Source organism: Chrysemys picta, chromosome 11 (assembly GCF_011386835.1).
Source record: "Chrysemys picta bellii isolate R12L10 chromosome 11, ASM1138683v2, whole genome shotgun sequence".
Lineage (NCBI taxonomy): Eukaryota > Metazoa > Chordata > Testudines > Emydidae > Chrysemys > Chrysemys picta.
In genome coordinates this window covers 51263310-51287837 of record NC_088801.1, presented here as the reverse complement: position 1 = coordinate 51287837, position 24528 = coordinate 51263310, and the positions used below count along the sequence as shown (strand labels likewise).

The 24528-nt window shown below is 42.1% G+C and overlaps 1 long non-coding RNA gene across 1 annotated transcript in view; it reads right to left on the bottom strand.

The window, feature by feature from the left end:
- The window catches only part of LOC112058748 (uncharacterized), a 138522-nt gene extending 115169 nt beyond the window's left edge, over positions 1–23353 (bottom strand). The window contains exons 1-5 of the long non-coding RNA XR_006172674.2: positions 23210–23353; positions 22733–22758; positions 15468–15541; positions 3022–3082; positions 2754–2789 (exon numbers count right to left, since the gene is read on the bottom strand). This is a non-coding gene — a long non-coding RNA (uncharacterized LOC112058748). The remainder of the gene's footprint in view (positions 1–2753; positions 2790–3021; positions 3083–15467; positions 15542–22732; positions 22759–23209) is intronic.
- Positions 23354–24528: the final 1175 nt, after the last annotated feature.

The window sequence follows — 24528 nt, the reverse complement described above, 5'->3', positions numbered from 1 at the left end:
TACAGCAGCACAACTGTACCAGTGCAGCTGAACTGCTGTAAGGTCTCCTGTATAGCTACTCTATGCTGGCAGAAGAGAACCTTCCTGCTGGCATAATTAAACCACCCCCAATGAGCAGTGGTAGCTATGTCAGCAGGAGAGCATCTCCTGTTGACATTGCACTGTCCGTACTGGCACTTTTGTTGGTGAAATTTAGGTCAGTCGGGGTGTGGTTTTTTTACACCGCTGACTGACAAAAGTTTTGCTGACAAATGTGCTAGTGTAAACAAAGTCTAAGAGTGAGATGAACGCAGGATTCCACCCTAAGGGAAATATAGGCCTGGGCTTAGCAGTTGGAAGGGGTGCCCAAGGAGAGCCTGAGTGAGGGGTCAAAGGTACTGCTCATCCTGGAACCTTCTTCGTAGGAGAAGCCAGTATCATTTTTGGTCTTTCACTCTAAGGGATCAGTGTATTTGTGGTTATATGTAAGGAAATACTGATTCGTCAGAACAATACTGCAGCTGGCTATCATATCCCTAGAAGAAAAAACTTAACAATGGCAACAAAGATATACCAGGAGGTTTGAGGAGGAAGGAGGATATGACGTATTCTTTTGTCAATATATGGAATTGGACATTGGTTTTGGCAGCAGCCTCACACAGGAAGAAGTGATCCTATAAGGTGGGAAAACATTTTGGCTGTAATTGTGGGCTGTCAGCACCAGGGCCGGCTCCAGGCACCAGCTGAGCAAGCTGGTGCTTGGGGCGGCAGATTGAACGAGGCGGCATTCCGCCGAATCCTAGGGCGGCACAGCCGCTTTTTTTTTTTTTTTTTGTTCCGCTCCGGCCGCCCTGTTGGGGGCAGTGGCGCGGAGGACGGGAGCGCCCTGCAGCAAGCGCGGCAGGGCAGCCCGCGTCCTTCCCTCCCAGCCAACCGGAGCGGAGCCCTCCCGACAGGCGGCAGGCAGCAGGCGGCGCGGCGTGAGGGGCCATGTGGCAGCGCCCCGCTGTAGCCCTGGCCACCCCCCTTCTCTCTCTCTCCCGCCCGCTCCTTCCCCCTCGCCCGCTAGCTGGTCCCCCTGCACCCGCGCTCCGGCCGCGCCGCAGGTTTTTGTTTTTTTTTTTGCTTTGCCGTTCTGGTCACCCCGTTTTTTTTTTTTGTTTTTGTTTTTTTGCTTGGGGCAGCCAAAAAGCCAGAGCCGGCCCTGGTCAGCACTGTGGTAAGTCAAGCCCTTAGTCTTTCTGTGTCACATTTTCTGTGTCAATTACTTCCCAAGTATGTTGTAATGATTAATTAGTTGTATGCACAGCACTTTGAAAACATAAAGCATTATACACAGTAAATGCTAAATAATATCAATTTTACTAATAAGAAAGCACTCAAATCAGAAAAATATTTTCTTTAAAATCACAAGAAATTCCTTCATTCACTTCTGTTTTTTCAAGCCTATACAACAATAAAAAGAAAATCCCATGTAACCCAACAGAAAGCATTCTAAGCAGTGCTAGAGATGCTCATCCTGGATGCACAACACTGGTCTGCAGAGTAACTAAGGGCTTAAGCAAACACAACGCATTAAAATACTACAAAGAGGATCAGAGAGACTTGTGACTGAAAAATCATGAACCAGAATTATAATCAGTAGAGAAGTCAAACTGACATAGAGCAGGTAAATAATAAATCAGGGGCGAAGGAAAGCTGTGGCTATCAAAAACCTAACAACCATATTACAATAAAAGAGCGATGTTTTTTCTTCAATTCATGCACTTAATTCTCAGGATCAATAATGAGAGTAGCATGTATGCAGAAGATGGAGAATACATGTGCAAGAGTATGGCTGTGGCGGAGTGAATAGATCATTCCAGGCAACACTAATAAATAAAATAAATAATAATGTATGTATATATGTATGTGAATATATATATAATGAATCTAAAGAGAGAGTGACACTGATTGTCATGGTAGCCAGGTTCATAGCTCTCCTTCAACCTTAAAAAGTTTGCTTGTTCTCAGTCTCCTGGAATCACACTGCCTCTGGTAACCTTGGAGAACAAAGGCTGTACTGCAATATTCTACATCAGATTTGGCCACAACACAGGGCTGAAACTAGGGCTGTCTCCCTTGCCAACTGAAATGTAAATCTTTGTGGTTCCCAAAAAATTATCTGACAAAAGAAGGAAAGTCACCATCCACATGGCCCATTGACATCCCCAGAACTAAGAGCCTTGTGTACTCTGAGAGCAACACCCAAAGGACTAAAATATGTCACTTTTCATACCAAGGAAAACAACACATACTTCCAGAGTCTAGTCACACCCTATAGTAAACACCAACAGCAGTCTCAAGGCCAGCCCATCAGACATCATTGGCTAGCACAGAGCATATAAAACAGACCCAATCCAAACTCTTGTATTCATACTGTAAATGTTTGGATTGTATGACATTTTTTTAGTGTTTTTCAATTTATTTTTTCTCAAGTAAGGAAGAAAAAAGCCATTACTTATATGTAATTAAAAACTTCTGTACATTAAGTCATTACTATCACTTACCTCTGGTGGTTAATAAGAGCCTTTGGTGATGTCAGATGGGTTTAGCAGGGGTTAACTTCCTGATGGAGACATTTTCCCCATACATATTACCCTCCCCTCATGTGTTTGTGTGTTTTGAACAGCCTGTATATAAGAGTAATAACTTCTCCTCTACTTCCCAAAGATAGTCAAGAAAAAAATCATTGTAAGAATAATAATTTAAAATACAAAACTCCAAAACAATACCTTCTCCGGTTTAAGAATCACTTCCAGGGCAGCCCACTGCAAAAAATATATAAAAAAGAGATGCTAGACATGCAACTCTTGGAGTCTGAAAAACATTTAAAAATATAAACAGATCTGACTGCAGGCAAAAATTGAGATAACTGTAGGATTGAACTACAAGGTTTGGTAGTGACTATAAATAGAAAAATTAAAACATTGTTTTATGGTTGTGTACATTCATGCATTTAGAACTAAGATAATGTGTGTCTTAAAGAAATACTGTACCCACCGTGTGTAGTCCAACAGCGTGAAAGTTTTCACAGTGAGATGTCAATGTCACTAAGAACAACCTGTAAACAGCATTAAAAAAATTATGAAGCCAGAGTTTTAAATACTTTTTCATTATAAACACAATTTTCACAAATTTCCTGCTCCCCCCACAATCACTAACTTTGCCCAAACTAAATCAACCTGCCTAAATTATCTCTGCCAGAGGACATTTTCTAGAAGTTTGTGGTTAATTGGATCAGGTACTTGTCAAGTCTGAAACTGTAGGTTTTCATTTTTGCAAAATTCCCCTAAAACATTTTGCTGCATCATATCTCAAAAACACTTTGGTCTGGAAACTGCACATTTGCTTATCCTATAATTCCTAAGGACTGATGTCTGTTTTCATAACTTTTTTTATGTTAACATGCTATATTGTTTACAAACTTATGAGAGCACCATGGTGTTTACAACTGTGCACCTCCCTTTGGTAGTTTAAGAAATTCTGAACAGAACGAGGAGGGTACATGTGAGTTTGAAGACTTAAATCCTTTACATAACTTAATCCCCAATTACCTTATTGTCTGTGGCAGGCTTCAAGCCCATATCCTTAGCCATATGCTCTAATACTTCTCTGCAGGGTCCCTGGCAAAGTTAAGAAAACTTCATCAGATGTTCTAATGAAGGGACCCTGACAGAATATATAAGCTCTACAGGAGTAGAGAGGTGCTGGGAAGCTGCTGGAGTTTTTAAGCTAACATCTTGCCTCTTACCTTTCATATACGAATAGAACAAATATCTATCCCTCCCAAACCTATATTCCTACAGCATCTTCCCAACTTACCCTCTATATACAGTCACCGAACACCCACCACTATCTACCGCTGCTCTAAAGAAGAGCAAATCCAACACATCCAAGTCAGAACAAAATTAAATATACACCTTCACTCTTTTCTATGTAAAGTTTATTAAAAAAAACATATTTTATTTCTCAGTTTGATTCAGTGACCCAAAAACCCAAGCACTTCATTCTATAAAGAAGACTTCTCAGGTTAGTAGTTAGATTTTTACCATGCCACTTTCATGTAGAGGTCTAAGGGGAGTTAATTTGCATATAAAGTATAACAATTTTATTGTTAATTATCCCAAGGGTGTAGTGGTTGTTGTATTTATCACACACACTAAAAGTACCACACATGTACAGAAGCTCCCCGACTTACTATTTTAAAAACAAAACCAACCAACCAACCACTTCCATCATCCAGAGGGGTATTAATGTAACTCTCTGTCACCTATGGTGATGTTGTTAATTGACATTCAGCGCAAGGCTCACAAAACTCCACTACATCCAAATATATCCCTGACTATTAGAATCTCTCCAGGATCCTAGCAGTAGATGACTTTCCCCTACATGCTTTTTGTACCACTCACTGTTCAATAAGTTCTCTAGTTTCATGGTTATTCCATAACTGGAACAAACTGTATTTTTCTGATCTCACGATATGCTGCAGTAACTCTGCCAGGCTCCAAGTATCAGAGAGGTAGCCATGTTACGCTCAATTTTACCTAAGACCTCTCAATTTTTAACTTGGCAAAATAACTAAAGTAATTCCTTGAAAATCTTCTTTTCTAGTTACAAAATCCTTACCTACATCATCAATGAAATATTCCTCATGATTTCTCACAATCACCATCTATTAAATCAAGGATATCAGAATGCACTATATGGCTCAAGGAATTGGGATATATAGAAGATAAGATGCTGTGTAAATCCAGAGTAGCTCCCTAAAGTCAGTGGAGTTACTCAGGATTTACAATGGTGTCTGCATCACAGAAACCACCATCAAGTAGATATTAATTGATGACTTTTTTGACAGTCGCAGCAGAGAAGCTAAAGGAATGATGATTAGAAAACCCCTCTCATTTCTAAAAGTAGTCTCTCCAGATCAGGGTAGAAGCTAAGGAGATCAGCTGTTTGTTATTTTAAGGAATGCCCCTTTTCTAGTGCCAAATGTCCTGTATCATGACAATTTAGGACATTGCTAAAATATTAGACTATCATCACATAAAGGATCATATACTATTATAAAATACATGATTTTAGTCTATGAATAAGATATTCTTAATCACTGTTCCCTAAGAATAAATGCTGTCTTGCATTTTTCATATAGTTGATGCCTTGTAATGTGATGTATTTGTGCTTTTATTATTCTATAATGTACTGTGATATGGTAAAATCTGATGTAATCTCCAAGACACAAATGGATCACATAAGATTAACAGCACAGTTGTCCTATACTAGGCGATTAAGCAGTGGCCCCCAGTCTACAAGCAGTCGACCAGATCAAGTGTTGCAACTTAAATATAATTCTTCATTCTCTTTTTTGGCTTTATTACTTTTTTTCCTTTTCAGTGTCAGAAGTTTGTTGTCTGAAACAATGAATTAGTCCTTGTTTTCTTCATTTAGATCAAAGGTTCAAAATATGACATATGCTGTTTCACATCTTACTAAGTGGAACAAATTAGTCATATGCAAACACCCTGAGCACAGGCCAACCACTTGGATGCAGCTTCCACAATAGAACTTGTGCCATTTAGCTCCAAAAACACAAGTCTCTACTCAATTAACTCAGCAGCAGTTCCACCAGTGCAGCCAGTAGAAGGAACTCTTATGCATATGAGTAAGTCTGACATATTCGTTTCAGTAAAGGTCAATAGTACACATACACACAAGCCAGTCTTTCATGTACTCTCCCCCAGTTAAAGCAAAGCACATCCTCAAACTGAAACAATTTAGGGTTCACAATACTTCAATCCCACAGCCCAGCATTGATTTTAGTGAGGGTTATTGTGCAACTATCAAGCATGCTGTACAGCACTTTTGTTACTTAAAGTTTCAGTTCTGTTGAGTTGAGGGAGGTTTATTTTGTTTGTTCTTTTAGCAGATTTGATATTATTTATTAAGGATAGGTATAAATAGGTTCAGGCAAATAATAATAATACTTAACCTTTGTCTAATGCTTTTCATCTTCCAGGCTATCTTATCTATTCTATGGCACTTAATACATACTACCCAGCCTGAACAGATACCTGAAACTGGAACTAAATCAAACCATTTCCTATCTGTCTACCCTACCTATTTGTATGGCTCTGTCATAACTATAAAGGGAAGGGTAACAACAAGGGTATAATACTATAAAATCCCTCCTGGCCAGAGGCACCAAAATCCTTTTACCTGAAAAGGGTTAAGAAGCTCAGGTAACCTGGCTGACACCTGACCCAAAGGACCAATAAAGGGACAAGATACTTTCAAATCTTGGGGCGGGGGAAGGCTTTTGTTTGTGCTCTTTGTTTTGGGGTTGTTTGCTCTTGGGACTAAGAGGGACCGGACATTAGTCCATGTTTTCCAAATCTTTCTGAACAAGTCTCTCATATTTCAAACTTGTAAGTAACAGCCAGGCAAGGCGTATTAGTTTATCTTTGTTTCCTCAACTTGTGAATTTTACCTTTGCTAGAGGGAAGTTTATCCCTGTTTTGTTGTAACTTTGAAACTAAGGCTAGAGGGGGTTCCTCTGGACTCTTTGAATCTGACTACCCTGTAAAGTTATTTTCCATCCTGATTTTATAGACATGATTTTTACATTTTCTTTTTAATAAAATCCTTCTTTTAAGAACCTGACTGATTTTTCCATTGTCCAAAGACCCAGGGATTTGGGTCTTTGATCACTTTGTACCAATTGGTTAGGATATTATTCTCAAGCCTCCCCAGGAAAGGGGGTGTAAGGGCTTGGGGGGGTATTTGGGGGGAAGAGGAACTCCAAGTGGTCCTTTCCCTGTTTCTTGTTAAATCACTTGGTGGTGGCAGTGTACCAGGTTTTAACCTAAGCTGGTAGAAATAAGCTTAGGGGGCTTTCATGTGGGTCCCCACATCTGTACCCACATCAGAGTGAGGAAGGAACTCTGACAGGCTCTCATCACCATAATTATATCTGAGCACCTTGTGGATTTTATCCTTACAAAATCCTGTGAGGCGGAGAAGTATAATCTCCATTTTAATGATGGGAAACTGAGGCACGGGGTAAACTAAATTACTTGGGAGACCCAGTTTCAATTCCTAGCTCCACCACAAACTTCCTTTGAGACCTTAAGCAAGTCACTTAGCATCTTTGTGCCTCAGTTCCCTGTCTATAAAAAGGAGAATAATAATTCCCTACCTCAGAGGAGTGTAGTGAGGATAAATACATTAAAGATTGTGAAATGCTTTGAGATCTACTGATGCACTATATAAGAACTACATATTACTATTATTGTATAAAGTCACTGTTGTATTAATTTAGATGAAATATATGGGCCAAAGGTGTTTAATATTACCCACTCACTGTCCAACATTAAACAATGTTAAACAAGATTCGGGATTTGGTATACAGAGACCTCAGTCTGCTTAGTACCATGGCAAACACGCCATTAAAAGCATTTTATCCTTTTATTAAAGATAAAGAAAGGAAGGGAAAATATTAAGATTTTCATTTTAACAACCCTTGTTCCCTTTCCCTTTAGCTGGCGAGAGATGGGCTGGACCTATTATTGTTGCTGTTTTTCTTAAAGTCCAATTCCCATTTTATCCCAGGTGGTGTTTGGGATTTAGATGGAGCTGGTAGAGGTGGTGATTTAATCTGTGTCCCTCTTTCTGGCCCAGTCTGATTAGGACATCTCTCAGGATCAGGATGACGAAGGCCTGAGGTCCCAGGAGATGGTAGGGGTGTCAGCCATGATGGTGAAGCTCACTCTGGTAAGTCAATTTTTCTCCTCAAAGTCTCTGTTTTTAAAGGACCTCAAAAGGGAGTGATGGGTAGAATAGCCCATCACCTCACTATTTTGTCCAACAATTAGGCCTAGTTTCTAACACACCAAATTTGGTTCACATGATCTTGATACAGTTCATCAGTTATAGCAATAGGCCTTTTTGTTTGGACTAATTCATTCTCTCTGTCTCTCTTTCGTACCTTTCCGCATCAACATTTATAAGTCATAGGTCATTATAAGTTATTATGACATCTCATGAATGTATACTCACATTTTACAGTTGAACTAACAGGGTGTATTTTTAGGTTCAATTATCACAACATCACAGAGGGTGTCAACTTTGATGGATGACAAAGCATAAACACCACAGTTCTTTTTACTTGTGTAACTCCTTCCACCAAAAGAACCTCAAAGTGCTCTACAAATGAGCAAAGTTCTTTACTTAATAATTAACCCTCCCACTACCCATACAATAAGGTAAGTAAATATAATTATTTCTATTTTACAGGTAGGGGCATAGAGCAGTAAAATAATTTGCCCGAAGTTACACAAGAGATTAAAGACCGAAGTGGAAATGTAACTCAGAATACTAACTCTCCATTGTGCTCTATAATTTTGACAACATATCTACTTTCTCATATGACGCTCACACATAACATAGTGGTGAGACCAATATAAATACCTACTTTAGTATAGATACCATGGGTTGCGATTTTCCAATCTGTCTAGGGGGTTAGGATGCACATTAGTTTGAATGAGTATTGGGCATCCAAATCCCCTCAGTAGCTTGGAAAATCAAGGCTCATTAATACAAGAAATTATTCTCACAGACAGGGCCGGCTCCAGGATTTTGGCCGCCCCAAGCAGCCAAAAAAAAAAAAAAAAAAGCCGAGATCACGATCTGCGGCGGCAATTCGGCAGAAGGTCCGTCGCTCCAAGCAGGAGTGAGGGACCGTCCGCGGAATTGCCACCGAATAGCTGGACCTGCCACCCCCCTCCGGAGTGGTCACTCCAAGCACCTGCTTGCCAGGCTGGTGCCTGGAGCCGGCCCTGCTCAGAGAATGAAATCCATTCCAATGGATATGTGTTATAAGCTCCAACCAGTCCCTCGTCACTGAACCCACCATTTGCCCACCTGGTTTTGACTTGCCCCATCCCCAGTGGTCCCTATTGAACAGGTTCTGGACTGGGCAAGGTCTCTGTGCAGCCAAACAGTATCGCTGGGGCTTTTGTGACAGCCCTTTGTGCAGCTGCAGCGCAGCACAGATGCCACCGCACAGTGTCGATGAATGCCTGCTGACTAGGTTCAGTGGTGGCCTAGAAGAACTGCATCACGCCACTGAAGATGCCATTGCTTGGCTAGATGACTATGCACACGCTAGATAAATTCAGAGTGAAATCCTGGCCCCACTGACATCAATGGGGCCAGGATTTCACCCATTGCATTTCTGACTTGTCTGAAGTTAGGTAACACTGGAATTGCCACAGGAGAGCCTATTCTCACAAGATTTGCAAACCAAATATGTTGATTAACTTTTAGCAAGTGTCTAAACCAAACCTTTGAGTTTTTGCAATTACATTTGTTTACGGAGGAAAAAATGTCCCAGACCTCTGCAACTTGTTTTATATAGTTTACAATAAGCAAGGCTTTAATTAAGGCTATGCTCAGTAAACTTGCAAATTTTGGATGCGTCTGATTTAAGATAAAGGTCAGAGGCCAGATTCAGACCTGGCATAAGTGAATCAATGAAGTAGGTAGGACCTGGTGAATTTACCTCCATGATTCTATGCATATTTTCCCTTCAGTAATCTATTTAAAACATCTTCATGACGGCTTCCACTGTTTTATTCATAGGTACAAAACAATGTTACTATCACTCTCCCAAACAAACAGGTGAAGAGACATTCACTGGCTAATGCCTATTGAGAAAAGTAGCTATACCTTAAATCCAGGACTCTGAATCTTAAATGAAAAGAAGCTGTAATAACTTCTTTTGGAGCAGTTCCACTACAGCTGATTTATTTCGCACCACTGCTGAGCTCAGGCAACCAACCACTTACTGTCATCTCCTAGCTAGGATTAGTTGCTAGGCAGGATAAGCTTCCTAGATAAGACATGCTCATGAATGCATTATGACACAATGGCAGGCATTAGGACATTACTTGTAGGCAGTGGCCTCCCATTTGACTTTTCATTACAGTGTATGCTATTTCATGACTATAGCAGTTTTCTCAAGCCCAGATAGCACCAATATAAAATATACTGTGATGGAAGTTATTACTTAGAAATTTGTTTGTATTATAGTAAGGAAAATGAGAAACTTCTCTCACTGTATGTAGAAATGCTCTTCTGGAAATAATTTTGGTTCAATATTCCTATCAACAGGAGTAATATCAATTTGTCTGTAATCTATAACTCAAATAAACCAGATAATGAAGCAGGTCAGTCGTTTTACATCCAAATTCACATCATCTTATGGAATGTGGAGTTAGCTCACTGATTGTTACCAGAGGTTGTCAGTTTTATTTGTGGCTCTTCAACTAATTTAGGATTAAATTTTCATATCAAGTAGGGCCTTTGAATGCAATGCGACTTCTCTTGGAAGAAGGTACTACTTGAAGTGTGGGTAGCAGAGGCCTTTAGTGTTTAAGCTGTAAGGGTCAAGGGCATTAGGGCTAGAACCAAAGTCTTTTGAAGTCAGTGCGATTCTTTACACTGACTTCAACAGCTTTTGGATTATGCCCTTATTGTATATTCACATAGCTCCATTGACTTCAATGGTGCTCATCAGCATAAAGTCATACATGCTTACATATCCATACTTACAGTATTATCTAAAAATATATATGAATAAAAGATCCAAGTATACTTGTTTAAGAGTTGAATTGCACATCATTTCAGGCTTCCTCATCTGCTGTTGTGTCCTTGAGTCTTTATTACACATTTAAAATCCAAAAGTCTAGATCTTGGAGGGTCGTAAGCTGCTCACTAGTGCAAATTTTACTGAATATTATTTTGATCCAAATAAAGAACTATCAAAATAGAAATATTTAACTGTTTGTGTGTTGGTGCAGTTCATTTATGCTCCCTAGGTGTGGGCTAGCAGAAGGCTTTTTGTTTGTTTTTCTGTGGGCTTTTTTGGTCCTGTGTGCCGGTGCACAGGTCTTTCGGTGACTCTAAAGTCTTGTTGCCACGCCAGTGGTATTTCAGAGAAAACCACTCCATTGACGAGGGGAGAACAGGATACTGGACTAGATGGACCTCAGGTCTGATTCAGTGTGGCAATTCCTGTTTCCAAATGTTTTTATTCAAAAAAATAGTTCTAAGGTGTTTTAACTAATAATCTCATAATATCCAAATGAATAAGTGTGAAAGCGTTTGTGATCATTGGGAGAGTAACCTCTGATGTCACAATCTCAACAAACAATGTAACAAAAGAGAGACGAGGAATAGGAACTATTTTAAAGGCATAGTTCCATCACCCCATGCAATGAGATTTTCATAAGACAACAACAGAAAGGGATGAGGTGGAGAATGGAGAAAAGGGAAAAAATGAAGGGCCACCCACCTAATTAGTGGAGCTAATTAGGTGACTGGCCCCTCAGAAGACTCGCATGTAAGGTGAGGTGGTGGCCTTGGGGGAGATAGGTGGCAGGGGGGAGTGGGGTGAGAAAAGGAGGTGGGAGGAATTTGGGACATGCAGGGCTGCTTTCCCCAGCTCCAGGGCTGCAGCTGCCGGGGAAAGACCTCACTCCTTCCCAGCACCAGCTTGGGGGCTGCCGTGGCAGGGGAGAGAGGGCACATCCATCGCATTAGAAAGGTAAGACTACTGATATTAAAATATGACTTGTGTGCTTTTATTTGTAGAACAAAAAAAAAGCTATTCTTGCTTATTACTTATTAATGAGATTTGTGTGTTGATTACTTTGGCCCACTGCTAAAACAAAAGTTCTGTTGAGGTAATTTTTACAAAATGAATAATCTCTGTCAAAACAGGTCACCAAAAACGAACAAACAACCCCAAGTCCCCTGATTTACAGTGATAGTACTGATGGCTGTGAAGAGCAATGCTGGCTTCAGGGTGTTAACTAATACTACAGATTAGTTAACTATTTAAAATACATTTTCTGTGAGGAATGGGTGAACCTGTTCAGATAAAATAAAAACCAACTTGCTCCTTTAGCCATTCCTCATACACAGACCTGAGTCTTTTGTGACGGACAAAAATATGACATTACCACAACAAACACAAAACCTGCTTTGTTTGATCACCTTTTTGTGTGTCATAAGTCCCAGGCAGTATTTCCAACCTGGCCAAAACTAGGACATGCTGGAATGCTATGGGCAAGCTTGTTCATGTTCTATTTCAGACTGGCTTTTCTGTTGCAGTTCTGCAGCCTCCAATTTTTGGGAAGCATTGCAAGAAAGAAGGTTGCTCCCCAAGTTGGTCATCAAACGTCATGTTTGTTTGCAAGAGGCTTCCTTTTTATTGTCCGAGAAGCATCAGAGCAAGTAGGGCAAGGTATTTATAGCTGGTACAGCATACCGGAAAGAGGAGCAGCAGAACATGGGGCTACTGGGCGCCCCTCACCAGCAGCTCCTCCACCCCCAGCCCTTCCACACAGGGTCTCCTCCAGCTCCCAGCAGCAGCCCCATCGGAGGACAGAGCTGGGGACGGTACAGCCGCCAGAGGAGCTGCCGGCATTCTCCTCCTTTCCTCGCTGTGGTTCCCGGGAGAGCCCTGAACCGCAGGGCTTTCCCAGGAACCGCAGCAGGGAAAGGAGCAGAACATGGGGCCACTGTCCAGCCCCACGCTGGCAGCTCCTCTGGAGTGGCTGCTGTATCGCCTCCAGCCCGGCCCCCCAGCCCTGTCATCTGGCGTGGCTGCTATACAGATGGAGGGGACCCTGTGTGGAAGAGCTGGGGTGGTAGAGCCACACTGTAGGAGCTGCTCCTTTCACAGCTGCAGTTCCGAAGACAAAGCGGGAGGAGGACAGAGCCTCCCGCATCCCCAGGTAAGGGGGGGTGGATCATGGGGAGGGGACGGGGAGAGCGTGGGGGCTCCAGGCTGGAGGCAGGGTGGGAGAAGTCACGTGGAGGGTCACATGAGGAGGTCACGTGCCCGCCATGGCTCCCCCCACTTATAAGTAAGTGATGGATTCCACTTGCAAGACTGCTGAGAAGGGTCTAGACAGCCATGCCATAAATAACGGAAATAAAATAGTCCGGGGCAGTGAAGGATGGTGCTATGCTAATTTACACAAGCTGAAGATCAGTTTCAGTGCTCCACTATAGTAGTTGCAACTTCTGGGGCCAGCAGGCTTTGCTTCTCCCTTTCTTCCCTACTGTAATACAGGGCATTTATATTTTAAATTACTATGCTGTTTATTTTTCTACATTCTTACAATAATCACTGTGAGAGCTCAGTGAGGACCTCAGTATTAGGAACTCAAAGGGCAAAAAGTGTCCCCATTCCATGACAGTAATCCACATAGTAAGCCTCTTCTATTGCAATTTTTGTTTCTGGATTGAAAAAGAGAAGTCTGGCCAACTTCCTGCATTTGGGATTAATTTTAAATCAGTTGTTTCTCCTACTTGTGATGGCAGATTCTGCAGCATGTTTCTAATGTGACTGCCCTTTCTTCCAGCACAAGTGTTCCATTCTGATACCAGTATTGCCCCTCTGCTGAGCATTTGCAGAGTTCAGGGCCTTGCAGGTCACCTTCCCAGTGGAGGAGAAATCAGTGATGAGGAGTCTGAGTACAGTCATTGTATATCTTATTTAATTTACACACATGCATCAGTCCGGAAAGAGAGGTGGTCAAACAGCATGCAGGCCATCTCTTCTGTCAGGAACTGCAGCCAACCCCAGTTCCTGGTTTCTGGGAGTAACTCTGCCTCAAGAATTGACTCTCATCAGAGACCAAGATAGACAAACTTTTCTGCTGCTCACATTGCTCACTCTCCAAGGACTACTGCTTCCACTCAAAACCCTGCATAACAAAAAATAACACAGTATGCCTTCCTAAGACTGAACATTTGCTCACGCCCTAAGAAAACTAATTTGGAAAACTATGTTTAACAGTGCTGCCTGCTTGGGCACCCTGACAAATAGGGGGCTACAGGAGGCATAATCTTCTTAAACAAAAGTAAGCAGAGATACCATATAGTCCCTTTAATAAAGAGTAAAACTGCACATACGGCTTATGTTTCTAATGAAAAAATTGCAATTGGGACACACGTCTTGAAGGCATTGATGGCTTAGATTGGCATTTCTATAGGAGTCTCATGATGTAAATAAGGATAGGTCAAAATTCACCTTTTAATAAATTAGTGCTAGATCCCCAGAAATAGTTATTTGTTTGCTATAGAGAATATAGGGCCATAGAATCATGGGATTAGAAGGGAACAAGGGTCAGCTAGTCCAACCCCCTGCCACGATGCAGGATTTGTTGAAGCTGATGCATGAACAAGTCCTCCATTTAAGGCAGTTTTAAGAGTGTAGTGGTTGTAGATGTATCTACAGACACTAAGGCCATGTCTACACTTGGCTCCACAACAATACAGTGCTGTGTACACATTGGGAGCTATGCAAATAACAATGTACTATAGAAGTCAAAGTGACTATTTGTATGTGTTCAGTACTACGCAGAGTAAGCAGAGGTTGTAAAGTTGAATGCTACGTTTTTGATTTCCACCCTCTTTATGGCACTGTAATAGTGCTCAATGTTTATAAGATAAAAGTAAATCTAACCCTACATACTAGAATTTCAGGTAATTAGTTTTCAACTTTCAGTTAATAAATAATCAGTAGTTCAAGTTATCGCTTACTCACAATAATATTACCAACTGACACTGTAAGTTTTTAGCCATCTTCAGACAATCAAAGTGCAAAGAGTTACTTGTGCCAGTTAAAAATTAGCATCTATAAACATGGCATTCTTTCTACACATAATACATCTGTGCACTTTGCAAAGCTCATGCACTGGATAGGGCTTTGTAATAGTAGTCCTTTATACTTATTTTGTTAGGTATTATTACCTACTAGAAAAGTGCCTATTTTGTTGTGCATTATAATTTTGAAAAGTATACATTACATGTATTATTTACATTTATTATTTCTTTAGTGCCATTATAGTCTTCTGGGTTAACACATATATGGCTGAATGCCTATTTTAAAAACATATATTAATTTCCTTTACTAGATAAATACAAATATAAGTAGTTTTTAAAAAATGGACTTTAGACACCATTAGAGCCATTATGATTTAATAAGTTATTGATAATTTATTTCAATTTACCAAGATACTTTCCCAGAGTTATTGTTATATCTCAGTAAACTTCACTAATTAAGCTTGGTTGGAAATAGTGAAGTAAACCAACTGCACACTTCTATTCAGTGGCTTTTAGAAAGCAAATGTGTATTAAAAGTAGAATATGGCTAGGCAAAAGGTACGTAACTTTTCTTCACATGAAGTTACTTTGATGGTTTGTAGGAATTATAACCAATTATAAATGTAATAAGTTATACTCCTGTTTTTGTATTAGATTTTAAAATTTGTTTTCTTTATAGCTTCCCTGAAATCTGTGTTATGAAAGATTCAGCCTCTGGTTAATATTATATAAAATGTAATTGATCAAATACAAATGGAAAAATTTCTTACCAGTAAAATCTGCAGACATTGACTTTCAAGGGCTGCTTGTATGAAGTTCCGCATATTTATGAACTCAGAATAGCCTGGTACAAAGTTCACGTGACATAAAACAAACTGTGTAATCTATTACAGAGTTAGCAACTATCAAATAACTTCATATCCAGTAAACTGGAAATCTTAGTAATTTTTTTTGTTACTTTTTAATTCTTGCATATCTACAACTTAAAGTAACCTCTTTTGTCTCTGCTTCTGGGTATGACCATGCCTGTCTTTGGCTAACACTATATCAGAATGACTTAAAAACAAATCAGCATTTAACTCTGAATTAAACAATGCCCACTGTAACACTACAGTTCAATTCTTTGGATTGTATTTTTTGTGCACTATAGTTTTTTTTAATTATTTGCATACACATTCTGAAGTATGGGAGAGATATTTGTATTCTTTTTTATTCATATGATATGAACCTGTCCATTTGATTACTTTTTATTGGACTATCTTCTGTTGGTGAGAGAAACAAGCTTGCAAGTCAGACAGTTCTGGGAAAGGAACTCCCAGCTTGCAGCAAAATGCAAGGTGGAACAGATTGTTTAGCATAGTTAGCACATATTGTAAAAGACTATTCAAGGCAGAGTGGCCCATTAACACTTCCGCAGTCATAAACAAAAAGAGGGGGTTAGTGGGTTACAGATTGTTGTAATAAACCACAAATCCAGTGTCCCTATTCAGTCTATGATTTTCAGGGCTGGTCTACACTGCATGGTTAGGTCAACATAAACTGCCTTGTGTTGACCTAGCTGTGGAAGTGTCTTCACTTAAGTTTGGCTTCCGCCAACATAAGTGCCTCTCTATGCCAATTTAGGCCAGGTCTACACTACAGACCTATATCAGTATAACTACGTTGCTCAGAGGTGTGAAAAATCCACACACCCCTGAGCAACGCAGTTATACTGACCTAAACCCCCATGTAGACAGCGCTATGTCAGTATAGCTCCGCCTCCCAGGGAGGTGTATTAACTATGCTGATGGAAGAAGGGCTCCCATCAGCATAGGGGCATCTTAACGTAAGTGCTACAGTGCGATGCAGCTGCGCCGATGCAGCGTTTTAAGTGTAGACCTCCCCTAAGTAACACCACCTCCCCAAGGGGCATAGAGTCACGGTTGATGTAATTAGGTCAACGCAGTGACAGTGTAGACACTGCTTTGTTTACATCAATTGTTACTCGCTTTCAGGAGCCATCCCAGAATGCCCCACACTACAATACAAGCGCTCCCGGTAGGGACGTGAACTGCCAACACAAGGAACCAAGCATGCACACACACAAGCGATTTAATAACTGTGATGAATGTATGCCAACATAAGTTAGGCCAACATAATTTTGTAGTGTAGACATGGCCTTAGCATCTAGCAGAGTAATGAATTTAAGATCCCAGGCTCATCTTTTGAAAATGTTGTGCAGGTTTCCTTTAAGGATGAGAACTAATAGGTCAGTGATCTGGTAATTCTGTTCTTTACTATAGTTTCAACCAATTTGCCAAGCAGAAACAACTAAGATGTTTGTACACCAATGCAAGGAGCCTGAGTAACAAAATAGAGAAACTAGAACTACTGGTGCAGGAAGTGAAACCAGATATTAGAGGGATAACAGAAACATGGTGGAATAGTAGTCACGACTGGAGTACAGGTATTGAAGGTATGTGTTGTTTAGGCAGAGCCGGTGCTACCATTAAGGCAAACTAGGCGGTTGCCTAGGGCACCAAGATTTGGGGGCGCCAAAAACCGGTGCTCCCAATTTTTTTTTACAGCGTTCCTACGCCTCCTCCCCGAGCACGCGGTCGCCGCTCCACTTCTCCTGCCTCCCAGGCTTGCAGCGCCAACCAGCTGTTTGGTGCTGCAAGCCTGGGAGGGGAGGAGAATTCGAGCGGGGGCGGCGTGCTCGGGGAGGAGGTAGAGCAGAGGTGAGCTGGGGTGGGGAGCTGCCGCACGGCTCCCTGGGTGGGGAGCTGCCGTGGGGGGGGGGGGCGCCTCAGGGGGGAGGGGTGCAAGGTGGAAATTTCACCTAGGGCGTGAAACTTCCTTGCACCGGCCCTGTGTTTAGGAAAGACAGAAATAAAGATAAGGGTGGTAGAGTAGCATTGTATATTAATGATGAGGTAGACTAGAGAAATTAGAAGTGATGGAATGGATAAAACAGAATCTGTTTGGGTCAAAATTACTTTGGGGAAGAAAGTTACTAGAAGTTCCTGTGGAATAGTGCTTGGGGTGTGCTACAGAACCCCAAGGTCTGATTTGGATATGGATAGAGACCTCTTTAATGTTTTTAATGAAATAAGTACTACTGGGAATTGTGTGATTATGGGAGACTTCAACTTCCCAGACATAGATTGGAGGACAAGTGCAACTAATAATAATAAGGCCAATATTTTCTTGGATGCGATACTGACATTTCTTCACCAAATAGTCACGGAATCAACAACAGGTGAGGCCATTTTAGATTTGGTATTAGTGAAGATCTCATACAACTGATTATAAGGGACAACCCCTTGGTCTGAGTGCTCATGAGCTAATTCAGTTTAAACTAAATGGAGCACTAAACAAAAATGGATCTGCAATTAGGGTCCTTGATTTCAAAAGGGCAAACTTTAAAAAATTAAGGGAATTAGCTAGGGAAGTGGACTGGACTGAAGAACTCAAGGATTTGAATGTGGAGGAGGCTTGGAATTACTTTAAGTCAATATTGCAGAAACTATCTGATGTAACAATAAGGCCATTTCCTGTAGCCATATTGTAGGGCGTCAGGCCTTTGTCTGCAGCCATATTAGGAGAGCGGCAGCCATTAGCTAAGAAGCAGGAAGTGTCATCCTCACATTCCATCTAAATTACATTGTTTTAATGTAATATCGGGCTGTTAAGGAGATCCTGTCCTAATAGCTCCCACCATCACCAGATAAAGAAACAGATTTTAAGCTGGTTAAGGAAAACTTAGTTTGGCAGCATTCTGTCTGGCAAGAAATCACTTGTCAACAGTTGTGGTTGTGAAATCCTCATTTTTTTGTTATTGTTGTTGTCATTATGGTTCTCCACTTCTCTATTGTTTGTATGGTCTCTGTCTGGTTCTTTGATTGTTTCTGTTGGTTACATAATTAATTTTGCTAGGTGTAAATTAAAGTGCTGGGGTATGATTGGTTAGAGAATTTTGTTGCAATATGTTAGGCTTGCTTAGTAAAATGTTAGTAAAATGATTGGTTAAGGTATAGCTCAGCAGGACTCTAGTTTCACGATATAAACTGGGTCCAAAAAGAAATTCTTAGGAACCAACTCCAGGACACAGCCCCAAGATCAGAGTGACCAGACCTCAACACTGCCAATAACACCGTGCAGAAACTGGAGTCCCCCAGAGTCCCCCTGATCCTGACTGGCCATCAAGAAAAGTTCAACTGCCTTATTTGGACTGGGAGTGGTGAGCATTGTATGTTTAATGTGTGCATTTTTTTTTTTGGTAATTGTTAATAAATAGAGGTTAAGTAGAACATTACTGTGTAAGGCTGTTTCACTGGTAAAAGACCCTGCAAACCCGTAGAGTGTAAGGTTACTCCCAGAGCCCACGGAAGGGTGAGGGTGGGTGCCTAAATTAAGAGGGTTAAACCTGAGCCCTAGGAAAAGGGTAAGGATGGGCGCTCTACAGTATAAGGTTATGCCTTAAGCCCTAGGAACTGGGTAAAGGTGGGTGCCCCTAAAGCATGCAAGTAACAGAGAATTTTGTGCAGGTAACACTGAAGCCTGCATCCCAAGCAAGGGGAAAAAATCATAGGGAAGGGTTGCAGACCAAGCTGGAGGAGCAAGCATCTCAAACAGAGAAAGCAGAAATCCTACAGGGAATGGAAGATGGGATGGATGAGCACGGAAAGGTCAGAAAGTGGAGGGATAAAGTGAGAGTAGCCAAAAGCCAAGCAGAGTTGGACCTTGCAAAGGAAATTAAAACCAATAATAAAAGGCTCTACATAGCCATATAAATAAAAAGAAAACAAGGAAAGAAGTGGGACCGCTAAGCACTGAGGTTGGGGTAGAGATTTAAAGACAATCTAGGCATGACTCAATACCTAAACAAATACTTCCCCTCAGTTTTTAATAAGAGTAATGAAGAGCTTAGGGGTAGTGGCAGGATGGCTAATGGGAATGAGGATATGGAAGTAGAAATTACCACATCCAAGGTTGAGTGAAACTCGAACAGCTTAATGGACTAAATCCATCCAACAATATTAAAGGAACTGGCACATGAAATTGCAAGCCCAATAGCAAGGGTCCCTTTTCGACTGGGCGTTCCGGTCAAAAACCGGACACCTGCCAATCCTATACAGTAACTCCTCACTTAAAGTCATCCCGGTTAACGTTGTTTCATTGCTGATCAATTAGAGAACATGCTCGTCTAAAGTTGCACAGTGCTCCCTTATAACGTTGTTTGGCAGCCGCTTGCTTTGTTCACTGCTTGCAGAAAGAGCAGCCCGTTGGAATTAGCTGGTGGGGGCTTCGAACTGGTGGATCGGCAGCCCCCTAATCAGCTCCCTACTCCCTTAAGTTCCCTGTGCGGCAGCTGCCCAGCAGGCTATCAATTGCTGGCAGTTCAGCTGTCCCTCCCCTCACTGCCATGTGCTGCTTCTGCCCTCTGCCTTGGTGCTGCTCCCCGGAGCCTCCTGTTTGCTGTGTGTATGTGTGGGGAGAATAGGGGGGCTGTCAGGGTGTCCCCCTCCCCCCTGCTCCTGCTCCCCACTTATCCCATCTCCATAGAGCGGGGTGGGGGACACGACAGGCAGGGCCAGCTCTAGGCACCAGCAAAACAAGTTGGTGCTTGGGGCGGCACATTTTTAGGGGCGGCATTCTGGCGCGGGCCATGCCGCCCCTAAAAATGTGCCCCGGCCGCCCTACTCACCTCCGCTGCTGCCGCTCGCGTGCCGCTGCTCAGCCTCCATCCCAGGCTCTCAAACCCGGGAGGGAGGGGGAGATCCCGAGCGGCCACAGCGGGCGAAACAGCTGATTCGCGCGCCGCGGCCGCTCGGGATCTCCCCCTGCCTCCCGGGTTTGAGAGCCTGGGAGGGAGGGGGAGCAGCGGCGCGCAAATCAGCTGTTTCGCGCGCCGCGGCTGCTTGGGATCTCCCCCTCCCTCCCAGGTTTGAAAGCCTGGGAGGGAGGGGGAGACTGCGAGTGGCCGCGGCGCACGTGCTGCTTCTCCCTCTCCCTCTCTCCCTCCTAGGCTTGAGAGCCTGGGGGGAGGAGGCAGGGCTGGGGATTTGGGGAAGGGACGGAGTTGAGGCGGGGCCGGGGGTGGGGTAAGAAAAAAACGAGGGGGGGGGGTGGCCAAAATTGTTTTTGCGTGGGGCGGCAAAAATCCTAGAGCCGGCCCTGACGACAGGGCTCAGGACAGAGGGAGCTTGCTAGCAGCAGCTGCTGTCTCAACTTGCTGATCTACTTAAAAAGGAAATGTACTTAGAGTGGGGTCAGCGTACTTAAAGGGGCAATACGCATCTCTCTCTCTCACACACACAGGGTGTGTCTCTCTGTCTCTGTCTGCCATGCTGTCCCCCCTCCTTCCATTTGTGCAGTCTTATAGAGTCTGAGGCTACATTAACAACGTGTTAACCCTTGAGGGCTCAGCTGAGTGCTAGTTCATCATTTAGCAGTAAAAACAACTAGGAGTCTTGTGGCACCTTAAATGCTCTAATAAATTTGTTAGCCTAAGCTTTCATGGGCTATGACCCACTTCTCCATACATCTGAAGAAGTGAGCCATAGCCCACAAAAGCTTATGCTCTAATAAATTTGTTAGTCTCAGGGCCAGCTCCAGGCACCAGCTTAACAAGCAGGTGCTTGGGGCGGCCAAGGGAGAGGGGCAGCACCTGCGGCAATTCGGGGGCGGCAGGTCCCTCACTCCCTCTAGGAGCGAACGACCTGCTGCTGAACTGCCGCTGCCGATCGCGGCTTTTTCCCCCCCCAATTGCCGCCACCGGTCGCGATTGCGAACGCGGCTTTTTTTTTTTTTTTTTTTGCTTGGGGCGGCAGAAATGCTGGAGCCGGCCCTGGTTAGTCTTTAAGGTGCCACAAGACTCCTCGTTGTTTTTGCTGAAACAGACTAAAATGGCTACCCCTCTGAAATTTAGCAGTAAGGCATTCCCTGGGAAATATCCTACCCTCTGACACCATTACCTCAACCAAGCTTCACAATCATCATTGCTGTGTACAGTATTAAATTGTTTAAAATGTATAAAGTATATTATATATATTAGTCTTTTGTCTGGTGAAAAAAATTTCCTTGGAACCTAACCCCCCACCATTTACATTAATTCTTATGGGGAAATTGGATTTGCTTAACATCGGTTCGCTTAAAGTCGCATTATTCAGGAACATAACTACAGCATTAAGCAAGGAGTTACTGTACAGGAAGTCAGACACTAGATGATTAGGATGGTCCCTTCTGGCCTTAAAGTCTCTGAGGCCAGTCAGATGGGCCTGCACTGGCAGCCAGTGCTGGCTTGTCACAGCTATGGGTGCTTAACAATTCTGTGCACTGCAAGCTGGGCCAAACTGGGGTGAACTCTGTTGGAATGCACGTTCTGATTCAAGTCTGATAACATGGAAAGATCCATTTAAAAGAGTCTGCCTAGAATTTAAACTCTCCTACTCTCAAAAGTTAGACCCGAACAGGAGCCTATTGAAGCATATAGAGTGCACAGACTGTCAGTCCTAAAGTTTCAAAAAAGTAAAACTGCACTGAAATCCCTGTGCAGCATTATTTTGGGTATTTAAACTTTTAAAAAATATTTCAGATCAGCTAATTTATGGCCAAATTGTGCCCAGCCCATGTGTGGTACAAGTGGCTTCTCTTTCATAACATCCACAGAAAGAGCTAACAACTGCAGTCTTTGTGCTCCCCTATGCAGAAGGGGAATTAGCTACAGTAGACTCCCCAAAAGGAGAAGAGAGATGGGGGAGGGGGCAACATCCTGCCCTCCCTCTAAACTGTCTCACAGAACTGACCACCTGCAAAAAAGGGTACACTGAATCCCCCTAAAATACATAGCAGTGGGTACCTTTCCCAGCCCACACTTTGGATCTCCATGGTGTATTTTGTACTTTTAGCATAGGCCAATGCTGAGTGCTTTTGAAGATACCCCTTACAGGCACAATTGGACTCCTACTTGATAAAGAGTCATTAGACACAATGACAATTACCTTTGGGCATTGTGCACTTTTTTCAACCAATGTGATACCGCCACACTCACCTATAGGAATCCAGTACTGAAGACACCTACAATTAAATTTTAACAAAAATTATATTTTAGTCACAACAATTCATTCTGACTAGTCCTGTTGTAACACATCATCATGTATCATTCTGTGACTTCATAATCATCAGCAATTCCAATGGACAACTGGCTAGTTCATGGGGCAGAGGGATGGGACCCCACAAATAAATGTCTTTTTAGTAAGAGGCAATATTTTTTCAACATATCTTCTAAAATAATATTATAGAACAATAAAATAAACATTTTAAACTATCCCATATACTAAAAAACACCACTTACTAGAGTTCCTATATGTTGATTGTTATTCTAGGAGTGGAGTCAGGGGAAACTGTTTTGGATCAAATAAAATAAAGCTTGCTGGTGCATCAAATGACTGTGGAGCTAGTCAGAAATGATGGGAACATAAAAATAATGTCAAAATAGTTTCATATTTAGTTGCTGAATTAGCCTTACCTAAATACAGTGCTGAATCAGGTCTTCCCAGCCTGCTTAGTGGGGTCATTTAGGACACAATACTGTTGATCCGATGGAATTTCATATGAGGCACCAATATACAGTAATTTTAAAATGTCATCTTGTCCATCTAACAACTATCTGTTGTAATATAAATACAGAAAACTCTTCAGTAGAACATCTAAACTGAATGGAACAAAAGGGAAAGCAAGATAGAAATAGAAAAATAAAGTGAGGAATCATATTTTGATTAGAAGATCTTTCTTTGACATTTTGGGGGCTATAGTGTACCATGTAACTTCAGCCTGAAGTAAAAGGTGATGTTCAGGTGCAGGGGAGCACTCATAGGCATTGCTGTAGAGCCACAATTCCTCTGAGCATCTCTGGTTGCACAGAAGGTGTGAGTGGGGAATTTGTGACACCCCTTTATAACATGCAACTTATTACTCCACAGGCTCCCAGGTGGGGAGAAGAGGAGCAGCAGAACCATGCCTGCACCTGCTACACTCTACCTGCCAACTTGCATTCAGGGGTAACACCAGGTGTTCAACTACTGCTATCACCTGAAGGCAAGAGGTGTGACCTGGGTAGCCTTGCAAGTGAGGAGAATCTCTACTCGCTCCTACTGTCTTGGGCAGTCATGCTAGGGCTAAGCACAATTTAGCCCTTTGTAAGCAAAAGGGTGTTATTAATGGTGTATGCAATATTTTCTCTGCAGAACATTTCTGAAGAAGGTTTCATTGTCAAAATCATGCTACTAGGTTTCCCCCACAATTTTCAGTGGATTTATTTTTTGTTTAAAACTAAAATCCCAGAAATGTAAGTATTGTTTAGACGCAACTAAAAATCATAGCTCCCCCACAGCGTGGACACTTCTAAAAAGTAGCCCATGAACAATAAGTTGTGGTTTTGGGGGCTAATAATACATTTGGAATATTTATGGCATTTTAATGCATGCATTGACACACACCGTTCACACACGTAAGGTTAACATTGATAATACATGAGAAAAATGATACACCATGTGAGTCGAGTGGTGATTAGCCCTGTGTGCGTGTTCAGGGAGTCAGCTGCAATCCATTCAACTTCCTGTTGACTTATGAACTATTTACAAAACATTTTTTACAACAATAATACATATAACTGGTCTTCTCCCCCACTCTCTTCTGAGCTCCAGTTGCAGGAAGGAAGGTAACTTACCAGTTATTGGAGTTCAGTGACTATATTGTGTTTGCAGAAGCACACCATTGGAGTTGTATGTGAAGCTTCAGAATCCCAGAATTATTCTTATTTTAACTTTTAGGGTGCATGCACATGCA